Genomic DNA, 22,611 nt, shown 5'->3' with positions numbered 1-22,611 from the left:
AACCCCAAACACCTTGGGGGTGGCTCGCAGGGTATTCTGTAGGTGTAGATGTAACCAATCTAAGAATCGATGGCTGTAAAAAAGTTACGAAGGTAAAAAGAGGGGTCGAATACCTGCGCGAAGGCTATCTCTTTACACGAAATAGGGATGCTCTGCGATATTGTGAAATCGTATTTTCCCCCATTTTCACCGATGTGAGCCGTAAGTTTTCCAATTTGACGTTCGCCCGTTTCCCTACCGTTTGGGAATCGCGTCGAGGCGTTTATCTAGCCGAGGCCGACGCGATCCTCGGACGGGGTTTGACCCTGAGGGAACTTCTGGTGCGAATCGACACAAGTGCGAATCGGCACCTGGCGACCTGCGTTAGTTTTGCCGCGAATCCATCTTTGAGGCAACGGTAAATGCTGCAGCCAGGGACGGGAAGAGATGGTGTTTAGTCGGAAGAAGACCAGGAAGGAGGAATTGTTGTTGTGTTCTTTCCTGTGTGAGGATTTTCCCCTGTTCTAGATGCCTTAGCTACAGCAAATTCATGCCGTGACGACGGCGGTGGGAGCCTTTGTCCTATGGGGAAGCTTTATTGCGATCATCGTTTGGTAAGTACACTCCGGTAGCTCATATATCCTCTTCTATATAGGCTTCTCTGGCAAAACTTAAGGTTACATAGCTCGCGATTAAGTTCCTTGAAGACATGGCCCATTAAACTTTATAGTAAAACAATTACTATCGTAACTGAAACTAAGTAACTATCCAAATCCTTGCTTCCGATATTTACTAATAGGTCCACATATCCTTGAATACGTACCACATCGTCCATATATTATCTCGTTACCCATTCAGTACCGTAGACTGCAACTGTTCACCACCAGTGGCGAATCTAGGATAGGGACAAATGGGGGGAAAATTCCAGCAGTAGCGGGGGTCGGTAAAAAATCGCCATTCTATCTAGTTTAAATTGGATACCCAAGGGGGGGGATATTAGCCCGTCCCATAGATCCGCCGCTGCGCGTACCCCTTGGAGGTACGCGACGAACCAGTCGGGAGTACGCCGAAAATTATCGGTAATGACGGACGTTACGCTACCAATATATATATGCGATTATTTATAGCTAAAAATGTTACTAAGGTACACGTATTAAAATTATGTAATAAAGTGTGCACCTTAAAAGTTTTGGGGTACGATGCTAGTTATATACATATGGAGGGGTGCGGGAGGAAATAAAGGTTGGGAACCGCTAGCCTTGAGAATGGGTAACAAGACGGAAGGCGAAACGTCAGCTGCCTTTGATTTTCTTAAGGCCGTTTTACACAGGGCACGTACTTGCACTATCTGACGTGTGCATGAAGGCGCAGTAAACAAATTCATCGTGTAAAGCGGTGAATTGCTGGAACACATGCAAGAATGCGTGGACGCGAGAGGGCAAAATAGCCCCTGTTCTAATTTCGTTCGAGCATTCGCGCAATTCCACGTCATTTTAGAAATTAATACAGTTCTAAATTGCGCAGTTTCGTGCCCCTGTAAAACGGCCTTTACCCGCGCGCAAACCCTAGAGAAGTTTATTCTTAAATGTCATGTTTGAAATGCTGTATTAGTGACGGCATTTTCGATTTTTACCCTGTGATGGATATTTGACGTATGCACTCATTCTGTACCCTTTCCCCGCGCTCAGCCATTGAATCCTCCGAGAGCGGAGATAAAGAAGTTTAACGAGTTCGGCGTTGAGGATGGTCACGGACGCAATAGCGCCTGCCTTCATAAGTGCGCCTGCCCTCTCCCTCTCGGCAGCGTTTTCGCATCAACCTGTGGCTAAGCGGCACATTTCCATCCTCACGTCCACTTACGTATATCCACCTCTTCCTCTCTTTCTCCGATTCCTCTTTCTACAACCTCGTCTCTCTCTGCCGGTTTTGGCTTTTCCACATCAATCACCTGTTGAGGAGCTTGGATGCCTTCCTCTCCCGGTTATATAGTCCCTCCCTCTCCCCACCCAGCCGTCGAGACTCGTCGCTTCGGACGTCAAACCATTGAATTAATGGACGCTCGCGAATCTGAATCCACGGCGGTGGTTCCGGGGAGAATTTCGTACAAGAGGCGTTTATGCATTCTATTTATTGTCCTCGGCAGAAATCACTCGTCACCTTTGAGTGGTGCAGGGTGGGGAGGGAGGGATATAGTAGAGCTTTGTAAGATTCTAGTTTACAAATTAACCTTGTGCGGTAATTAAGTGGAAAAACTAGTTGACGGTAAAAATATTCTGGTGCATTTTTGGTGATGGTTCACCCCCTGCCAAACACGTCTGGAAGGAGACTTGCCGGGTAATATGCAGATTAACATAATAAAAAGCACTTCTCTATTTCCTCACTTATTTATATCTACATCTAAAAAATACCCTGCGAGCCACATCTAGGGTGTATGGTAGGGGGTGATCAATCACCAGCATGCAGCATGCAATGGGCTCCCATATCCACACCACACGGTCTAAAAAAAAGTCACGCATATTAACAAATTATACTACCACATACTGTTAGAAATAATAATAAAATTCCGAAACATGCATTAAGTTATTACATAAGTTAATATGCTACACTACAAATCAACTATTTGTGAGTTCTAACGCTGCCGTCATAATCTCTTAATGATAAAAAAGACATTCTGAAACTGTCTGTCCTACAGTATATCTCTATTCTTTTATTTATATGATCTGATCTTCCGTAGTATGCTGGCGTTCGTACCATATGGCTAACTTCGTTAGAAAAGACACTGCTAGTGAATTTATCTAAAAGGTATTGTCTAGTTTACAATTTACGTTCTGTCAGAGATTACCATCCGAGTTTACCTAAGATGTTAGTTAGACTAACAAGACTATCGTAACGACTTTTCACGTACCTTGCAGCTCTTCTTTGCACGCGTTCTAACTCTGTTATTAAGCCTTTTTCATGATCGACGCAGGTTTCACGTTAATGCCATCTTTGGCGAATAATGCCATTTTCCCAAGAAAATGCCAACTGCCACCAAATTAAAAAAGAAATTATCTTTTATAATATGAAGATGTAGATGTTCAGGTGATGTTGATATTTTCCTCGTCGTGCGTCGTTATATTTTTTTAAGTCAAATTATTTTGCTAAAAGTAATCGTAGCGACCAATACTTTGTGACAAGCTTTCAAGTCAATAGGGTGGTTTCCATTTATTTTTTTATTGCCTAAATCGTAAGATTATTACTCCTGGAGAACGCATTTCACGCTCTTAGTTTTTCGAATGAAGATATCTATTTTTCGCGATTAAACTAAAAGTGAAAAATTTCAAGCGTGCGAAAACGCGACGGCTAAGTAGGAATAATGGGAAAAGTCCGCGTGATGTATTTCTGGTTCCAGCTGTCGGCGTGTGAGGTGACCTTGGGGCGACGCTTGAGCGCTGATACGAGCTGCTAGCAGGTAGCGCTTGGCTGAAATAAGGATTATTATTCCCCTATCAAACGAAGGAAATTTTCCGATCTCAGGTAATTTTAATGGGTGATTATTAAGAGATGTTTCCCTAAGCTCTGTGCCTCATGTATGCATTGGTAATGTCAGACAATGTAAAACTCCTATTTACTCGTATAGGAACTAGGTCCCTGTGACGTCACGTGGAGTGGAATCGCATGGGCGCCAATCTGGTCTTTTTCAAATGAGTTTAAAATTGACCATTGCCATTCGTCTAAACTGGGATTTCTAAAACTAAATAATTTGTATATTATGAATACACTAATGGTGGGTAAGGAATCGCAATCTATTCATTTCGTTCCCATGATGAAGAAACCTACCCTATTGGGTATCAATTATCTATATGTAGCATTTGAATCGTGAACGTTTTTCAACTCAGCGATTTGGAAGTTTAACGGCGCTGTTCCTGAACTAACGAACACGGAATGTATAGTAATGCCGTTCCGAGGGGATTGCGGCCTGGATCGTGTTCATGAGTGGCATGAGTGTTCATTAGTTGGTTGGTTTCTCTTGATTCGGGTTTCATTTTCTGCATATCCTTGGTTATTTATTTATCCACATTCGGCATTTATTAAATTGATAAAGTTACATAATTTATAATAATTTATTGAACCATTATCTCAGGTTCATACTGATTTATTATTAGAATCGGACAATTAAAGGCAAGGTAACTTTAGATAGAACAAAATAATGATAATGTAATTATATAAACTTATGACTTTAACTACGTATTTCTACCCCGGTAATGTAATCATACTCGCAAATTTACATTGTGTCTTGAAGTTCGTAATTACTTTTAATTTTAGACCACATATTGCTGTAGCAAACTTTTTTGGACATGAGATGCTAACGTGATTGATTCTTATTTGCCTCGTTATATTTTTTCATGGCGAATTATTTTCTAAATGTGGTTATAGCAGGCGATATTTAGTGATATGACTAGACTGTCACAATGATATTTTGTTTATGCAAAGTTGCATTACTTTTTTGTGATAAATTATTAGCACTTCGAGTCATGAGGGTGTTTTCAATGCGTTAGAATCCATTATTACCATTACTATTAATTAATTAATTATGGATTTCGACAATTATGCATGAAGTGTATGTTTTTATTTAAAATCTGAGTTTTTCGTGTAGTGTTCTTTATTAGTACTTCCTGCTCAATAGAGGGACATAAATAACACTTGCGCCCTACATGCGCAGCGAATTTATCCCAGTCAACCCGTCAATATCCATGTCATCTTATTTAAGTATGTCCCGTCCGTTCGTTGAACCTTATTTCGACGCAGTGCCTTGACACTATCTCCGCTGCGGTTTCCTTATCGCTCCGTGGTAATCGCCATGTATGCCTTTCAAAAATTCGCGATAATCAGCACTCGAGAGCGAAATATCAAATGAGGACCCGATTTCGCATGCTCCGAAAATAAATTGGGAAATTTTTCTTATCTATTTATTTTGCGCCGGAGAGACAGGGAGGGGGGATAAAAAAAGGCAGATTAGAGGAAACAAAATTTTTGAGTTTTTCTCTTCGAGATAAAAAATGGAAAGTGCGGTCTTGTTTCTCATTGTTTTTTGTCACCAGGCGACGGAGTGCAGTTTACGTTTGACGTTTTGTGGACCGTGTTGTGTGCATGTGAGTCTCCAATTGCATTCTGCATGCTGGTGATTGATTACCCCCTGCCAAACACCCTCGAGGTGGCTCGCAGAATATTATGTAGATGTAGATAAGTGTTAGTGGAGGTTAGGGGTGTGAATGGGAAGGGGGTGAAGGATTTATCATTTTTATTTTGCATAATTTTAGAGCAGGATCCCAAATTATGCATAAATAAAATGATAACTCCATCACTCCCTCCCCTTTCACCCTCATTACCTCCATGAATAGTAATAAATATCCTCCACGGAAAAATTATTCTTATTCACTAAGACAGAAGTCAGCAGCAACGGCCACGAAACGTAGGGCAACGTACTGAATGAGTAGGCGGGGCAAACCCGAAAAAACATCACCAAAAGCCACAATAACCCGCGATAGCTTCAACCAAGAAATACCCTAGGGGTGGCTCGCTGGGTATTATGTAGATGAATCGTTTCCGAGGAGGGCCGACTGACTTGACTCTCTTTTATGCTTGAGCGTGTTGGCGCACTGTCTGTTCCTAAGCCCCTCTCCTCCGCCCAAAAGAACGCTTCCCTCTCCCCGTTGCTGTCCGCCCTGCGCCAGCCGGGCTTCGGTAGTTGGCGTCCTCAAGCGCTCGGCCACCAAACGAACTGAACGCGACGCAGAGAGAATTTCTCCCGCCGACCGACCTGCAGAGCCAGCACGCACGGCGGCTAGTACGAAACGTAATCGTTTCATTTGAGATTCGTGAACCCGTTTTATTGGCCCTCAAGCAGATGTTCATATTGATAGAAACTATGGCGGTTGAACAAATTGTTAACGTTTTCCAGCATCAACAATTTTGCACTCGAGCACACATCACTACTAGCGAATATTTCTTTTCATACTATTGGCTTTACTTCACACCAGTCACACTCGCTTATTCACTAACGCAAGATCTCTTACCGCAAATCATGTACTAAATTGTAATACCTTATTCGAAATTAGCTCTTGCAAACTTTTAACCTCCACGCTATCTTACATTACTCATTATAAGAGAAGTGGTAGACTACAGCATGACTACAATCAAATATTATCCTTTTCTTACTGGCGAAAAAATTTACGAGTGCTCCAAACCCTTTAGATACACTTATATTCGAAATATTTTTAACTGAGTTGTTTTGTAAATTAATGAAATATAAATTTAATTTAATTAAAAAAATTACTTCACCACGTAAACTATTCAAATTGTGCACGTTCACCCCATAATTGACTAGATTCATTGACTTGTATAGGCAAAAGATCCAGCTATTTGTTTAAATGCTCATACAAATACCAAGGCTGCGTATTCGCATTTACTAAAGGCAGATATTTACTATACCATCTGATGAATGAAGATGAGTGCAGTAGAATGTTTTCTTCTTTGATGCATTTGGTATATCCTTGTTGCATATGATATAATACCTATCCGAAGAGAAAGAAAAGTATGCAAAAATTATGTCCTCAATGCATTTCATCTCCTTAAACTAAATATAATTCGACCTCGCTGTTTTTTCATTTTCATTTATCTTTTGTTTTCATTTCCTTCAACTTTTTTCTGTCCTAGGTCTTTCAACACTACTTTTGAATTCATCCTGCACCCGCGGACATCTTCAAGGCCGCTATGTTAGGTTGAAAGTAAAATCACCGCAAAAAAATTGCCAAAATTAGAGGAAACAAAAGAGAAGCTTATGCGATCTAAGCGTTGGTTGTAAACGCATATTCAGACTCGCACCATTACGAACTCATTTAGCTTACGTATTTGGAAATCAGTGTGGATCTCGGCCTAAAGCTATCTTTTAAAATACTCTACAGTAAAGACTGACGGGGAACTAAGTGAATATTAACTAAGTCATTAACATGAAAGTGAGGACCGATAGAGCTTACAAGGAAAATTTCACATCATGTATGAAAAACAATCACTCTCTCATCTAGTTCACTTCGTACCAGCGTGGGACCTAAGTAGAATTATTCAACATTTCTTGAAAGGAGTTGCCATTGATATTTCGTTGAGTAACTACGAGATCAGAAATAAATGCTTTCAGGAAAATAAAAATGAAAATAAAAAGACGCGGGATTACAAAATTTATTCAGAGGAAAAATATATTTGTACTTTTGCATCGCTCCTAGTTAAAACATTCCCTATCTTCACACCGTGAAGATCTCTGTGTACAAGGATTTCTGTAGAAGTATTGGAAAATGATGACACAAAAATGTTAAAATATGTGCTAAGGAAGCATGAGCACACAGCTTAGATTATTTCCGGAAATTTGAAAGACGTAACCTATTGATGGGAAATTCTTTCAATAAATATGAACATGTCTAAGCTTGCTTCGGTAAGAATGCAAGAAATTTAGTAATGAAATGAAGCTTAATATCTAAATTTTTAATCTCACCATTCGCCCATCCAAAAATGATGACTACCGCTAACGATAAGAGGCCGCTCACGCAGGCTTCCATTTGAATCTACTGCAATCCTATTGAGGTAGGTCCAAATTGAGGCCGAAATACCGGTTTTATCTTCTGCCTACTCCTTTTTGCTACTACTCAATATAATTGACTTCAAAAGAGACTGTAATGGCCAAATATTTCCCATTGTCGTACACGGCATCTTGTTAAATAATATCTAATTATTCCACCCAAAGTGTTTCGCGGTAGCCGTTGGGTTAGTTATATGATTTTATCCATGTATTCAGGTACGTGTTTGTAACGGCGCACCGCCTGCCAGACACCTGTGGCTTTCAGGATAATACGTTGATGTATTCAAGATTATATTAGTAGATTTATTCAAGATTACGTTCACATACTTTCCATTGTTCTATACGGTGTCTTATTAAGTAAGTGCTATAATTCCACCCAAAGTGTTTTGCGGTAACGGTTGAGTTAGTGCTCAATAATGTGTTCTGATTTTATTCAGATAAATGTTGATGGTTCATCCTCCACCAATCCCTTCTGTAGGTGATTTGAATGGTCATTAGTAGATGTATTAAAAAATGCTACGAAAAAAAATTAGGAAGCATTAGAATAAGCAAGGGGGTTGATTGTTTGCGAAGTTTGGAGACACATTTTTAATGGATTCTCAAGGTAAAGAATACTCGAACAATCAAATTTTTTATGGTTCAATCCCTGCCAAAAACCTCTGTAGGTGGCTAGAAGGGTAATATGCAGACAGATGTATTCGAGCTATGAAAAAAATTAGGAAAGATTAGAATCAAACAAGAGGGTTATATGTTTGCGACGGTGGTACACAGAATTTTTAGTGGATTCTCAAGGCGAAGAATTCTTGAACAATGTAATTTTTATGGCTCATACCCTGTCAAACACCTCTGTAGGGTTATATTTAGATGTAGATGTAATCATGCTATGAAAAAAATTAGGAAAGATTGGAATGAAGCAAGAGTGTTATTTGTTTGCGACGGACGGGCACAGAATTTTTAGAAATTTCGCCTTATTTTCTCAAGGCGAAGAATCCTCGAACAATCGAATTTTTATGGCGAATCGAATCCCCGCGGAGGACGGACACGGTCGCGTCGTCGCCTTCTCCCCCGCGGTAGCCGGCGAAAACTCCTTCGCCTAACTCGGCACGTACACCTACCATTCTTCGCTGCCTACCACTCCTTTCGGGACCGGTGCGACTGTGGCGGCCCCTGCATTTCGTTAAGGATGCGTCCCCCTCTTCCCTCCTTACTTCTCCTTATTTTCTCTCCATCTTCCTTTTTCTTCTTTCTCACCCCTTCCTCTCACATTTCGATTCTCTTTCCTCCCTCTACCCCCCCCCCCCCTTGTCCAAACCTCCTCCCCCCCTGTGTTCAATCCCACCCCTTCGGCTCTTTTAGAGGAGAGAACCGAAGAAGGCGAGCGACCATTTACTCACGCAGGCGAGCGACCAGGGTGAATAACCCGGCGAAGGTCTCGAAAATAAAAAAAAACGCAAAACAAGAAGTCGGGGAGGTGGAGGTTGAGGGGTATGGCGGTGGGGAAAGGAGGGGGGGGTGGAGATTGGGGGGTGAGGCGCGCGTTCTTTCGATGCCCTCTAAAAATTCACAATGCATCGGAGAGGGGGGGGGGGAAGAGGGGAGGGGGATGAGCGGAAGGAGGGGTTGGAGAGAGGGAGGGGGTGTGGCAGAGGTTGAGGTAGGACTACAGAGAGTGTGGGCAAGAGCGGTGGGACTACTGAGTGGGCTTAGAGGTTTGGGTAGGTTAGGGACAATGGGAGTATAGCTGTTAGAAAAAAATGAGCTTTTACGGCCAACTAATGTGTTGATATTGGTATCTCCTACTCCTTTAGTGAGCAATAAACTTAAGGATTCAATCGTTCCTGGTTCAACTGGCTTTTGTGAAATATCGTCTTGTTAATAGGAGTAAAAACAGATTGATTGTTGACGAGTTCACTTTGTGGAAATTCATCGATAGTAATGGTACAAGTAGCTGTAGTAATTTTTCACGCTTTTTAATTTACACATCACATAAATGTTTTCACATCATTATCAAGAGCTGTAGGAGTAATAACAACTTGTTCATTTTCCGCACAAACTACCTCCCTTTAGTTATCAGTTATACCTCCCTTTTTATTGAGATAGGCATGGCACTATTACTCTCCAACCCTTGCAATATATCAAGGTGAAGGATCTCCTTTGTAGCAATGTCATTTTTCCCAAAAGTATGGTAATCACTGGACAGTTTCCCCCTTTTTACGTGCCCAATCCATTAAACGTTTTTGACAGAGTTTGTTCTATGATTGTCAGTAATGGAGCGTTAATGCCCTCTTAATTTCATGGTATTCAGTGGATTCAACGTTTAATATGCATTATACGTCCTCATTAATTAACAGAATTGTGATAGTTTTAATTATTTTTATCCAAGCATATAATATTCTCGGTATTTGCTGTAGGAAACTTAAAACATATGAATTATTCCTAAAACTCTATTGTAACCATTTGTGAACGTCTTTTATGTGATATAAAATTTGCTCAGTGTTTGAATACTGTGGTAGAATAGTAATTTGTGTAATAATGTGTCGGTAAAATGTGTTTCTGGCAACTTATTTACGCATCAATGCAGTATTCAGGCTATTATTGCTGCAAAGGAAATTGCTTACACTTCATTTTTGATCTTTGTTTCACAATTTTTACTATCGTGGCGTACCTCACGAAATTCGAGAGCACATTACAAGCGGAAAAAAATAGTGGGATACATGAAACCGATCCATTGCACATTTCCGAAAATATCGAACAAATGACTGCGAACGAATTTCAAGATTAACCGGCGGAATGAAAGGTCAGTTTTCCTAATTTTCGCGAAATGACAAAATAACTAAGTATCCAAAGAAGCCATACGAAAAAAAAGCGTCGGGATTGGTTTTGGACGGTGGCTTTGTATGAGATTGTGTGGAGTTCATGTGGGGGCAAATGTGTTGTGCATAATGTGTTCGCGTGTGGGCGAACACGGCACTCGCGAACGCACAGAATGCACGCAAGCGGACTTGAACACGCACGCACGCACGCCACTGGAGTTATCGCCAGGAGAGAGAGAGAGAGAGAGAGGAACACAGCGCGCGGTATTGGTTTGGCAGGAGAGGGGAGGTTCGGGCGAACAGATGCGGGAGGAGGGGAAAGGAGGGGAGGGGGTTTGCAGAAAAAAAAAAACAAAAATGAAGTTAAAAAAAACCGGAGAGGAGGAGGAGAACGCTTCCTGCTGGTAACCGCTGATAAAACTCGCGCTCAAGAACGAAGGAGGGAGGCTAGGTTATGGTTTTGATACTTTTTCGGGCGTTTCGCAAAAACTCGACGCGGTGTTTTCGCGTTGTGCCGCCAGAGTTCTCCCACCAGCATTTCTCCTCAGTCTTTCGACCGTGAGAGAGTGGCTCCTTCTCCCACGGTTTTCTTTATTCTTATGTTTTCCTCCCGCTTCCCTTTTCCGTCCAAACTGCTCGCATTTCGCGTCACCGCTACTTTTTGACCTTTTACACCCCGAAAATAATCCGTTGTCGTTTATATTGCGCGTATTCACTTCAGAGGAACGTGTTTTCTCATGTAAACGCCGAATTCTTATTTCAAGGTGAAAGAATTCAGAGTGATTTACCGCTTTGCGATAATTCGTTAATGTGCTACCATACACAGGAACGTTATTTCCGGGTAAAATCCGCAATTGCCATAGAGGGTCATTCAAATGCTTCTTTTTTATTGTTTGTCCTGCTCACTACATTTTTAACTATTGTGTTTTTAGCTGCTGAGGCATATCCTGAGAGGAATTAGATTTGTTCGAGCCCTATTAATGAAATGGAGGAATGTTGGTTCGTGTTTTTTTTTTACATCTTATGCTTGTTTTAAATGCCTTCGTTGCACGTGCGGTGATGCTTTGAGCGAGGAAATTAATGTACCGCCAGAATTTGTACTTCCTAAGGAGAGTAATTATATCCATTTTTCGTAAAAATTTACAAAAATATAACTTTTGGTAGGTAGTAAAATTAAAATGTAGCATTGCCTTGTTAGAGCCTTACAATCGCGAGACATTCGAGCATTATTGATGTAGATTTGCGTCGTCGCGTTATGCCAGCCGTATTGTACTCTCATTTCCCACCTAAGTTTGGTCATTTTGGGTATTATTTTCTCAGTACGTTGCGCAGTGGCGGTGTAGCATCAGGGAGCTAGCATGGGCGCCTTCATTTTAAAACTAGAATTGTTATAGGGCAACTTAGGTTACACTGTCTTGGTTTTTCTGACTAAAAAATTACACAGGAACTTATCCAACGTAAAATAAGTTCACATGGTGCCATAAAAGAGTTAGCTAACCATCAAATACGTTTTAGAAGTTTCGTCCTCAGGGCCACTAATCAAAAAATGAAACCAAAGCTTACTAAGGACGAAGATGTATTTTTGCTTTGTTTTGAACATGTGCAAGAGGTTTTTGACTCCCATATTCCGTTTGGATCTACATGAAGTTACCCTTAAGGAAAACTAATTTAATGCTCTCTAAGACCTTTACACCAAAAAATTGCTTCTTTGATTATGTGTCTTCAGGAAATAATTCTTTGTAATTTTTTGTGGCCAGTATAATCTTACTCGAAAAGCCTTCATGAGTTTAGGAATCCACGATGCCTGATGAATGATCTCCATAACATGCCAAGTAGGTTGAAGCTCGGTTTTCTTTCCTCACAACCTCTTTTGCAAATACTTGAATTGAAATACAAATTAGTTCTAAACATAGGGACCATTTTACATGCTTTTGCTATGCTAAAATCCAGTGGTGGATCCAGAATAGGGACAAGGGAAGGGAGGGGAGCTAAGGGGGGGGGGGGGTAACCTCCTAGCCGTAGTGGGGGTCCGAACCAGATTACCATTCTATCTTGTGTAAATTAGATACCCTAGTGGGCCCCCATAGCCCCTCTCTGGATTTGCCCCTAGACCTTAGAGTAGCAAAAGCGTGCAAAATAGGCCCTTTGTTGTGAGATAATGTTTATTTCAATTCTTTAAAATAGGTAAACATGTCGGAAAGTATGAGTAAATGCTTTTGTGAAAAGTGACAACCCCAAAAAATTTATTTTATCTAGCGTGTGTTTCGAACCAATGGGGGAGGGTATGGCACCCTTAGCCGTCCCATAGATCCGCCCCTGCAGAGAGCTCTAGCATAAAAGTTTCGCGAAGGCTCAGCAAGCGAGCGGATAGAGGCAAGCAACATTTTCGCCCGGCCGAATCGCAGTCCGTATCCGAGGTCGTCACACAGCCGGTGGCATACGGCATTCGTCTTCCCCTCCCATCCCCTCATCCCACCACCCACCCTCCCCTCCTCCCTCACCCACTCCACGCTTCCTCTCCATTCAATGTACTCCCCCTCCCTCTCTCGGCGACACCACCCCCGAACAGCACTCTCCTCCTCCGCCTCCACCCACGTCGACCAGTTTGGTGTGCTGCTCGAACTGCCAACGAAACATCTATGTCGTGGGAATGGGGGTCTAGTAGGGGGAGGGAGATCTATCCATCCTAACACGGAGCGCATATCGAATCAAGGTGCTGGTGGTGCCTTCGCCCCCCGGCCCGCTCTTCAAAAGGCCATTGGGATTCGATAGAGAGGTTATAAGACCAGGGTTGGCGGCTCAGAGTCAAAATAACTGTTGTTGTTCTGAAGAGAAGTCTCATAAAGAATCGGGGTACATTACACAAAGTTTATACAGCCGTGATACTATAAATATCTTAAAAGGCGTGGTAACTCAAGAAAAACAAAGAAATTTACATCTACATATTACCCTGCAAGCCACCTACAGAGAGAGGTGTTTGGCAGGGCGTGAACCATCACCAAAATGAACCAGAGATAATCTGGGGATAATCGGAGAGATAAATTAGAGGAATCTGGAGCAAAAGAAAAAATGCAGATTGTAACGATTAATCATTAATGATATAGAGTAAAAAAGCTAATATATTTCGCCTACTACCTTAGCCTTAACCTGTATCGCTAAAATACTCCATAACTGATCAAAATAGGTGATGGATAATGAGAACTTCTTAGGCATCGAAAAGATCATATACTTACTTGTAATTACAGGTGTCATTTTAAAATAGTATCATTCCGAACTACAATGCTAATGTTTTAGTTTGAGGGCTGACACTAGCATTAATAACCTAAAATTTATCAAAATATTCGATTTAATAAAGATGAAACCCAGACTAAAATTTACCTGGTGAGTACTGGTGGTAGGCCTTATGAAATCTAGCCACCATGGGCGATGATCGTGGATAATCTTATCGACACTCATTCTCTCACTCACATTCTTTGCCACCACTTTCCCTTCAACTTAAGTGAACAGAATTTGATGAAAGAATCCTTATGGAATTCATATAAGAGCGGTTTTTATTGCACGTTGATTACTTTTCTAGGTGTACTCATTTCAAGTTCTCGTTAATCTTATCTCTTCGAGAATTACTGTGGCACTCTTCCTTGTGACCATCAAAATCACGTGGTATTTCTGCTTTTTCCACTCTTGCTAGACTCAAAGATAATACTCGAGAAAGTTCCACGGATTGAGCATTAGGAGATAACATTTATGGTTTTTCTGGGGCCTCATACGTATTTAGGAAATGTTTCGTTTGTCCCGTGTGATAGGGGAGCCCGGAGCATGTAAATCAACCTTCCCAATACGTTGGACTACATCTGCTTGTATCGAGAAATTTTCAGCTGTATTGGGTCCAAAATTTGTCTCCCTCCTTCGTGCTTCTAAACTCCTAAGTTAGTGTTCCTACAGCCCTCACGTGATAAATCAGTGATATTTGCTCTTAGGCTTGTTTTTCCATCCATTATTATTCGGGGGATTATCACATATGTAGCTGTTGCCAAATTAAGGGAAGAGGATGATAGTATAATGGCAGACAAAAGTTTTTATGGTCCATGGGTTTTTATTTACCAAACCAGGTTTCCACTAGCTTTGTCATTTTGTATCTCTGGACCATAAAAACATTTTTCTGCCATTATGTTGCCTGTGAGACTGCCCTGAGGACGATGAACACGTGCTGTTCGAAGCGTTGGTGACGATGGAGTTAGAAAAGTAATCAAGGTGCAATAAAACCGCTCTTATATGAATTCCATAGGGGTTCTTTCATCAATTTCTAATTCGGGTGTAAGCCCGGGAAACATTCAGTGCTCGCATATACGCCTGGAAAGTCTCTTCATATATTACGTTACCTGTTGCACGGATTCACAAAACATCGCCATCTACATTTAAGTTGCAAAGGATGACGGTTTGAAACCTACAAAAAAGGATAAACGGGCATCGTTGGTACATCGTTCTGGTACTTACATCGTTGTGCATTACCCAATCGCCAATCTACATCTATATAACACTCTGCGAGCCACCTCTTGGGTGTTTGGCAGGGGGTGATCACTCACCGGCCTGCAGCGTGCAATATGATTCCCACATGTACAGCACACGGTCCAAATAACGTTAGACATACTAACAAATTATACCTCTGCATTCATGCATAGGCAAAACTTGCCTATTACGACTACCCAAGATTTTATGCCGTTAAACACACAAAATATGCTGTTAGAAATAAAAAGAAAATTCAGAAATATGCATTAAGGTGTTCATAAGTTAGTAGGCTACAATACAAGCCGTCAAATCTATTTGTGAGTTCTAACACTGCCGATGTAATCTCTTTTAGATCGTTGAGAAAAAAGACGTAAAATCATCGTGGCTAGAGCAAATTTTTTATGGTCAATAAGGTCATGATAGGCAATCTCCTCTGCTTCACGAACTAACAACATCTCTTTTGAACACGGCCCTGGTCCGTATGAGCAGTGCGTCATGGGGGTCGTGAAGATTTTAAGGTCAAACTCAGGAGGGTGAGAGAGAGAGAGAGAGAGAGGGGGTTAAAGATGGCGAGGTCAGATGGGGTGGTTGGTGGTGAGGGTGTTCCAGCGTTCTGAAACGGCGAAAATTGAGAGCGGCAAAATCCTTTCCTCTGCTGGGTCTTGGGGGCGTTGGGTTCGTGATCAGAGTTGTGAGGCGTTAGCTGCATTGGGAACCCCGTCAGAGAGGCCTCATTAGGGAGGGGAAGGGAGTTGGCGTCTGTTGGGCACCCACGGGCAGCTGGCCTGGCGAAGCCTTTGGAGAGGCCTCCTGATTCCGCTGTGGCGGTACACGTATTTCCGGCGGTATACGGGACGATATTTTCTCGTAAAACACCTCCGAACATATTGTCTCAGGTCTGTGGAGCCCATTTGTTCGTACTTTTTCGAATTCGCATTTGGGATGGTGCCAATGACCTTGTTGTCGACGCACCCCTAAAAACGCATTTCTACTCTTCATGAATTGCCATGAAAAAGAATTCCCCTGGACCAGGAATCGAACCACAGACCTTTGGCTTTCTGAGATCCCAATATGTAATACGATGAGCATCGGTGCAATTGCCATGGGAATTAATGAACTTGGATAGCGTCGTGGTATGCGCATTGGCCCTGAAAGCCCAGGGTCCGTGGTTCGATTCCCGGTCCAGGAGAATTTTTCTCGCGGCAATTCATGAATATTTCACCGCCGTTCACGCGGCAGCATTTGAAATATTACGCATTTCTACTACTATTTCTAGCCCCGTGAAATTCATCCCCGGTGAAGGTTAGCCCCGTGAAATTCATCATCATCTTTAGTCAAAAATTCTAAGATTTGTTTGACGCAGCTCTCCATACCTCTCTCATATCCCTTAGCCTTTTCATAGTGACGTATTTCTTCTTTGTTTACGTCCTTCATAACCCATGTAACTCAATCGCGGCCGTCCCTTGCCCTTATTCCCTTCCACCTGTCTTTCTACGATTGTTTTCATCATGTCTCATTATGTGGCCAACTAACATAAGTTTTCTGCCCAAGGTTTTTAGAAGGCTTCACTTTTCTCCCACTCTTCTTAGCACTTCCTCATTATTCAAACGGTTGATCCATTTTATCTTCATCATTATTCGGTAGTTCCACCACAAAGGTATCATCTGGTTAAATTACTATTAAAATATATTTCATCCCAGACGTTTTGGTTTGTTATTTAATGCTCCGTAACTAGTAAGCTAATGGTCAAACTATATCCGGACATTTTGGTTGCATCTTAAAATCTCTTTCTAGTGGTAAACTTAGTTTTCGTATCGTGGAACGTGTTACGGTTTCGGTCCAATACCGTGGGATTCTACTTCTAGGGGGAATTTGACGCGAGTCGGCCAGTTTTCGCCAAGGTGCGGTGAGCGGTGTTCCCATGTTTTATCAAGCTATCTCCGTCAGTAGTACCATAGAGTAAGTATATTATACTATTATATATTATATATACTATGTATATTATACTATTATATACTATATTATACTATTATATATTATATTATACTATTATATTATATATACTTACTCTATGGTAGTACGCTGGTGCAGTTGGCTTAAGTTCCGTTCGATGCCTACGTACTGTATAGTTCCCTTCAGTATTACGGGAGGAGGAATAATGAAAACATATTAGTCTCGTTTAAATGTTTTTTATAATTAAATGGATGTTTGTGAACGCTTGATTGTTAAATGTTATCAACCCCGATGTAAAGGCCGATCAGTGCTGTATACGGCGGTGTGTGAAATAAATAAATAATGGCAATTTAAATTAGTACACCTTGAAAAGTAATCGACTAACAATAAAAACCGCTCTTTACCTTTTGGTTACCTTAGAAATTCTGATTGTAATCACTGCTATCGCGGATATGGTGTTTTTCTTCGATGGACTTAAGTCATCGCCTTTGAGTTAGCCAGAAGATATTGCCTGTTAAAATATATTTCACTCCAAGTGTTATTGTTTTAATGTAATGTTCTGCAAATCATAAGCTATTGCTTTAACTATGTTTGGTCAATTTGGTTGCTTCACAAATATCTTTCTAATGGTGAACTTAGTTTTCATACATTGGAACTTGTTGAGCTTTCAACTTACCTCATGTTTTAACGCGCACCTATCGTCATTTTGAGAAGTAAGGTATCGTAGTCCTCTCGCGAGTTCGGTGATCTTTTAGTCGCGAGTCATAATTTGTTATCTGCTGCCACCGCTATCCTTCTCGCTGCTATTTCGCAAAGCGCCTTAATATTCCTCGGTCTTAAATCCATTATTTGGTCTTCCATCAAGGACCTCTGCTCACTCCTTCACTGCACAAACGCGGCCACTGTTTACGCCACCGCAAACCCGATGAAAATTGCACGTGCTCTTCCATTTATGTTTCCGGAGGCTCGGAGGAAATGACACGGCTTCTTCAAAAGCAATGTTGTTTAAAGTGAGTCGTGGCCTATCTGTCGCGGATGGCGCGGGCTCTTATCTACGGCGTTTGACATTTCCGCAAAGCCCGCGTCCTTTTCATGACTTGGCCTACTTTTATTGTTACGCATAAAGATATCGCCTTCGACGATAGGAGTTGGTGATCGATTCGGGTGAACTTGGTTGGTTTCAAGTCGTAAAACATCATGCTCTCTATCGCACTGCTATCCATGCATTTGTCTTTGTATTACTTCTTGCATCTCAAATACCGATTGAGCGCCATTGCAGTTGGCCACACAACATTTGAGCTTCATTGATTGTGTTTTTACGAGATGAGCACTCATAAATCGGTGTTAATTTAAGCCAATTGGACAAAAATAAATGAAGTCACTCCTATTTTTTATCTAAGAACAAAAACATTTTATCATTCTATACGCCATCATGTACGATGAAAATATTTGAGAGCATAATGCCTCATTACAACTGCACTTCAATGCCGAATATTCAAAATTACCTAAAAAACCAAAAAGAATGACTAAGTTATCAAGTAATAATGGCTAACCAGGTCGCAGGATGATTTGAAATATTGTTATTATCATCATAGAAATGTAGATTTTTTTCGAAATCTGTTGCGAATTTCTCAATCTGGTTTCACTGGGAAGTGAAAAAATTCCTGAGATATCACGTGGGAACTGCCTGCTTGACTTTTTCTTAACCCAAACTTGAAACACTGGTCTCGTATGCTACTTGCCGGACGTTCCAAGGCACGAACCGTTGACAAACAGCTGTTCGCCCCGCCCAGGAGACCAGTGCTCATCTCCGGGCAATTTGTAATGCACGGAGTAATAACACGCGCCACACTTGGAGAGGGAACCACTGCTTCGCAAGTAAAGTACCTGATTTATTTCAATTGCGGGAAATCGAATGCGATCTACAAGCATGAACTTGCGCTTGAGAAATAATTTTTTTGCGATCTTTTTTACGGTTCATAAGCACTGGAAAACAGTGTGTGTTCCGCTTCAGAAAAAATAAATTCATTCACGAAATTAATGAAATCTGATTTTTTTTTCGAAAGTATTTTATTTCGAAAGTGTCCCTCAAGATTGCGATGAACTACAAGTAATTTAGCCTTGGATGGTAAGTATAAGGACTTCTTATTTGCTAAACCAGTGCTGTTATGACATCATTAAATATTAATTTAGTCCCAAACTGACTTAAAAAGACATAAAAAATATGGATAAGTATGAGCAAAAAAAGTTATTGCATCGTCATCAACTTTTTAATGTAGAACCTCCAAATGTGTATATGTCGTAGATGGCTGAGCAAGAATCATCGATAATGAACTCCACTATTATATTTACTCCGTTTATTGATGAAATTTAAAACTGTGTTTCATCCTATTTCTTCGCTATTTTCCCTTAATGGTTATAATTAAGAGGATATTACGCCTATCTATGTGGACAAAATCTGAAGTAGGCAGGGAAGATTTATACCAGAAATAGAATACTTAGTCTTAGGGTAACCAGCTTAAAAAAGCTGTACCTTGTTGGTATTTATGAGACTGAACTCTAAAAAGAGAAATAATTTGGTGTTTAAAGATTTCTGACCTATCGCTGAATAGTTACTTAGGAATAAATTATTTAATTAGAGTTCAAATGAACACATATGATGGACGGATACGTAACGATCGGATAAGGTAATAGGTTCGAAATGTTAGTATCAGCTTTTTCATTAAAAATATTAATGGAAGAGCGGAATAACTTGGGTGCTTTTTAAGCTATCGGGATCTCATTTATGATGATTGGTACTTCAAAAGAAATGTCACAAGAAAAAATTTAATTGAACCGGGAATCGAACCACATTTGGTATCATCCTTAGTAGCATTGTGTGGTCTCGTCAGTCGTCCGAAAACTCTTGACGTTCTCTTTCCCAGTGATTTATTTTCTTCTGGAGCTTAAAATGGCTATCACTCTCGTCAATGAAGCAGTTTCAACACTGCATTTGATGAGCGTAGTACCACGGAACGTGAAATCCTTTTATTTTTCCTACGGGCGTAAAATTACGCCAACCATCTTTTGAAAAATCGTAGTTCGCCATTTTTTCAACAAAGTGATACTAACCTCTAAATAAAAAAATGAGAAAATGAAAGTAAAATTCATTATTTAACATTATACCTAATTCTGGCAGCGAAGATTGGTTGTTAAGAAAAAACACAAAAGTATCGAAAATGGCCAGTGGAGTAGAGATCAGCGCTAAGGTCAGCACCGTATGTGGTAATGAACTACACTACGCTAATAGTGGGAAGATATGCGTGGCAACAGAATTACGGAGGAATACAACGTGTTGGGAGGTAGCGTTGTAGAACTGGAATGAAGAAGGTGACCTTAAAATAAATAGGTTCTGCATTGGAGTAAGTATAGGATTAATGTCAGCCGAGTGCGGTATATCTTCATCAGGTCTCCACGTAGCTTCAATTTGCCTCGCCGCGGCAATTGTGTTACACCTGCGCGAGGGTCGAATCCACCGCGGACCACGTCTTCGTGTCGGTGAAGAAAAAGGCGCTACCTTAAACGGCGCAGCATTCCGAGAGTTGCACATTTGGGCCGCGACCATTTTGTGCCGCGGCCCTCAAACAGTCCCGGGGAACGAGATTCCGACCCGAGGAGGAGATGGCGGTGGTTTAGAAGAGAGGCCTTGCGGCGAGAGTAGATTGCGTTAGGGTGGCCGGGCTGTTGGGTTGGGTTAGTATTCGGCTGGAGGGAGGAAGGCGGGGAGATGGGAGTGCGGTAGGTGAAAACCGCGCGGTGACGCCACTCGGTGTGTGTCGACACGAATGGCGGGCGAAGGCGGAGGAGGGCGGGCGAACATGTTTGGGAGGCCCCGGGGTGGCAGTGGCTCATTCGGGGTAAACGTATACAAGACCGATTTCCGGCTTCTGCACGCTGAGCCAAGATTGACACGGTCGAAGATCAGAAGTCACGTGATCACCCTTCCTTCCCCTTCTCCAATCTTCTCGTTTTGGATTAGATTGCTAACTTGCTGATTCTGTTTGCCGATTCTTTTTCGGTTGTTAAGTTTATTTCCATAAATTTTATCACTCACGAAGAAGAAGAGGCGTCATTTTATGAAAAAATCCGCTTGTTTGTATTTAATTATCTAACTTCTCCATTTTCCAGAGTCTTTTATTAGTTGTGTGTATCACTGTTGACAGCGGGTTTGGTCAGACACCTTAGGAGCTCTTGTGTATATTTATTCTTGAATATGACCGCCCCTCGACTTCATGCTGAGTCTCTAGTCACTTGGCCTTGCATACGTCTTAGGATACTAGCAGGAACTATCCCACTTGGGTACACGAAAAAAGTTACTACCCTGTGTTATTGTGGCAGCGTGCTGCATTATCCTGAATCGTCGCTAGTATATAGCTAAAAAAAAATTGGGTCAGCGGTTCACTTTGAGCGGGTTACACTTATGACTGTATTTACCAAAACTTACATGCGGATTTGAACCCGTTGATCCTCTCTCGCTGACCAAGGCATGCCTAGCAAGGGCTTTGCTTTTAAATTCAACCCCATTAAGTGATATGGTGTGGAGTGACAAGTTTAGTTATATTTCATCTATCAGTTGCTTTCCTTATGAAAATTTAATTTTTCTTCACTCAATATTTCGCAAAGTTTTACTTGTCTTTTATAATGGAATTCCAAAAAGTATGGGCCGCTGCATTCACTTTAATTTTTATTACTTTTCTTTATTCCGTTTAGCTAACCTTGGGCCCAACTTAACCAACTCCTATTTCCTCATGGAGAAATGCATAGAATGCATTTTGATGAAAAAGGTAGTCGTATGACAAATATGTTTGTGCTTACGAGTCTTCTTCGCCTTCTGAAGGAATTTGGCGGTTATTTAAGGATGTGGTATCTGCATTATCGCAGAAAACGTAAGCCCGTAACTTTCCTTCTTCGTTTGAGGAAGGTCAAGACTTCCCTCTTCCCATCCTTCGTAGTGTGCCTCATTTCACGTCGTTCCAATCTGTCACCAGTCTTTCTCTAGCGCACCAGATATTTAAAACACATTCCATACTCTGCTTGTGAAGAATAATCTCGATATGCATATTATTCGTCGTATATCTTTATGCAATAAAAGGTTTAGTACGCGTAATTCGCAGTAACATCTGCTACGATAAATCATACTTTCTTCATTCACCAGTTTGCAATGAATGACTGCATTTATATATAATTAATTGGAATACGGGATGGCTACGGGATTTAATTTTATGATGGACTGAAATTTACCCTGCGTAAAAGAAGTGATCCCTTATCGCAACCAAATTTGACTTTGTTTAAAAGATGTTTTTTGTATGTAGGACCAATGGTATTTAATTTGTCACCCCAGTCATGCTTAATTTCTTAGTCTTTCAAAATGTTTTTGCAAAATGCACATTCTTGGCTTCTCACTAAAGAGAGTGTAGAACAAATATTGTCATAGAATATTGATGTAAATGAATTATAAATACTATTTTCGTTGTTATTTTTCATGTATTCACTTAAGATTTGTTAACTTAGATTACCCAAGTAACGCAACACGAGCTACACTATATGTAAAGCATAATATATATTATTATTTTGGACGGTAGCCTCAAACAGGTGATCCTTGGAGGCTACCTAAAATTACTCAATTTTGCTATTGTCATGTAATTTGTGTGTGGAGTAATAAAATTATTATTAAAAAAATCGGGGAAGCGTGTCAATTCTGTATCACTAAGG

The sequence above is a fragment of the Ischnura elegans genome, chromosome 2 (assembly GCF_921293095.1).
Source record: "Ischnura elegans chromosome 2, ioIscEleg1.1, whole genome shotgun sequence".
In the NCBI taxonomy this organism is placed as follows: Eukaryota; Metazoa; Arthropoda; class Insecta; order Odonata; family Coenagrionidae; genus Ischnura; species Ischnura elegans.
The sequence above is the reverse complement of the archived record's forward strand: the minus strand, read 5'-3'. Positions refer to the sequence as shown.